This window comes from Ailuropoda melanoleuca, chromosome 9 (genome assembly GCF_002007445.2).
Source record: "Ailuropoda melanoleuca isolate Jingjing chromosome 9, ASM200744v2, whole genome shotgun sequence".
Taxonomy (NCBI): domain Eukaryota; kingdom Metazoa; phylum Chordata; class Mammalia; order Carnivora; family Ursidae; genus Ailuropoda; species Ailuropoda melanoleuca.
Window position 1 is genome coordinate 16,154,646 of NC_048226.1, and position 2,496 is coordinate 16,157,141.

A 2,496-nucleotide genomic window follows, 5' to 3' on the forward strand; every position below is an offset into this window, starting at 1 on the left:
AGAGCTGTGTTAATGAGGACTGTCCTGGTGNACTGCCCTGGTGCAGGACTGGCTTTCGGGGACACTTCAACAGGAGGACCCGCCAGTGTGTCGCCCAGCGGCAGGGCCAGAGGACCTGATATGTCCGTTGCATTTGCTACTGTGCCCAACACTGGAAGCATGTGATTAGTGGTGGAGAAAAAAACAGAGATCCAGAACCTTATCTCTGGAATAGTTTTCCAAATCTCACAGCTCACGGATGACACGTGAAAGAAACTTGATAGAGAAACTTCTTAAACATTTATGTGCTATCACCAGTGATTTTTCTCTGTGTTCCCTAGAGTAGTAGGTTAGGAAGCGAAAAAGGAACTTCTCAAACTGTAATACCAAAAAAAAAAAAAAAAAAAATTCACCAGGCCAGAGTAAAGGCTCAATTATCTTGCTATCCTATTAAACATATCACAAAATCACCATAAAATAAGCATGCTGCCAAAAGATTTAGGGGGAAGATTACTAAGTATTCGGGGCAGATAATTAATAACAAATTAGGTTATTTTTGCGAAGTTTGCGGTACTTGCCAACTTTAAAATTTTGTAGCTTGTGATTTATTTTCTGCTATGGATAGTCTCTTTCATACTGAATTTTATTAATTCATATTTTATATTCTAATTTTCAAAGTGGATGCCCCAATTTGCATCAGATTCAGTTCCCATAAGACAGATCTGTCGCCTGCCTTACCCAAAGGCGAGAAGCTCCAGTGTGCTGAATGGCCTGGGGCCCCACAGTGGATGTCATTCTTAGGGCGGTGGAGGGGACCGAGTCAATCCTAGGAGACATGAGCAAGCCAGCACGGGTGGTGTGGGCCTGATCTGCCTCCTTCTAGTGCTTTCATGAGGGCAGAGACAGCGGGCCCAGGGGACCCCTGGTCACAACTCTCTTACCTCATGTGGGGCAAGTAGTGGACAAAACATCACACCCACACACCAAGCCAACAGTGTCCATCCAAAAGGCCTGGGACAGATCTACAGGTGGCCCTCCCCTCCTCTGCAGCTTTCCAGCCCATCCCGGAGAGGGCTCCAGGGACGGTTTGGGAACCCCACTGCTTCCAGTGAGAAAAAAGTCAAAGGAAACAGGCACGACACCCCTCCCAGAATTAGGAGGAAGCAGTGAGATAGGAAATATAAGAGCAATGAATCTGTCACGCTGAGAGTAAATGCTTAGGGAGGCCAAATAAAGGATGTGATCAACCGGAAGGCCTTGCAGAAGAGTTTGCTTGACAAGTACAGTTTTCATCCTGCAATTTGAACGAGCCCCAGTTCTGCGGAGTAGCGCTGACCCAGGGCCACTTGGGGCATTTATGGAATCTGAAATTGCAAATGGACCCCGTGAGTCATCAAGGACATGGAGTTACCCTGTCCTGAAGGCTGAGCCTCCCCCACCCTCCCTCAGGCTCTCAGATCATTGGCTTCCGCCCTGCTGGCCCCCTGGAAGTTGGATGTGAGGCTCCGGGGACAGGCTAGGCCAGGGGTTCGCAGCTGGCACGCCTCCAAACGGGACCCTTCAGTCCTGCTCCAAGTCACGCCAAGGTTAGAGCCCTCGAAAGTCAGTGCAGTGCCTGGGGTGCGGGGGTGGGCTTTGGCTCAGTGAGCAGCTCCCTGCAGGACCACCGTGCCTGACAGCAGGAAGAAGCAACTCGGTTAGAAAAGCCTGTCCACCCATTCCAGCCTTCCAGGAAAATAACCATCAAGGGCTCCCTTCTGATAAACCTCGTCGCTCCTCTCCACACCCCGTCCATCAGTGTCCCCTGCAGAAGTGGTTATAGATAAATGGACAGTGGGAATTAGAACTGCCCGGGCATCTCTGACTCACTCAGAACCCCCCAGGGCCTGTGTCTGCAGGCCGCTCCCGTTCTCCCCACGTTGTGGCAGAACTGGGCCTGCCTCCATTTTCGCTAAATCTTTCCACACGCAGGCCTTTAGCCTCTCGGTGAAAACACAACTCCTGTCAAAAGCACCAGCCTGTCGATGGCTGATGGGCAAGGCCCACCTCTGCCACCAGGTAAAAGATTAGCAGGAAATCTCAGGTCCTGGTTCATCTCATCTTTCCTGATTCTTAGAAAAATTAGTGAGAGAAAAAAAAAAAAGCAGAGATAGACAAGATGCGGCTTTGTGGCCTCTGCTGAAAACACATAAGTGAAATACATATAAATTCAAAAAACCCCTTTTCTTACATATGTTGAGCACCTAGTACGTGCCAGGCTATGTGCGAAGCACTTGGCACACTTCCTTGTCTTTAAAGCTGGTCGTAACCCCCGAAATTAGTGAGCTAGGGAGAGGCAGAATAGGCTGGAGACCAAGCTTTCCCAGATTCCAATTTCTGGGATGTGTCTTGGTGTATAAGTTTAAGAATTGTGGGCACCTGTCCCACAAAAGCTTCCCAGGGTTTTCAGGCCTGGGACACAGGCCTTGAAAGGGACCAGGTAGAGACAGAGCCAGCCATCAGCTGCGGAGGGACGGG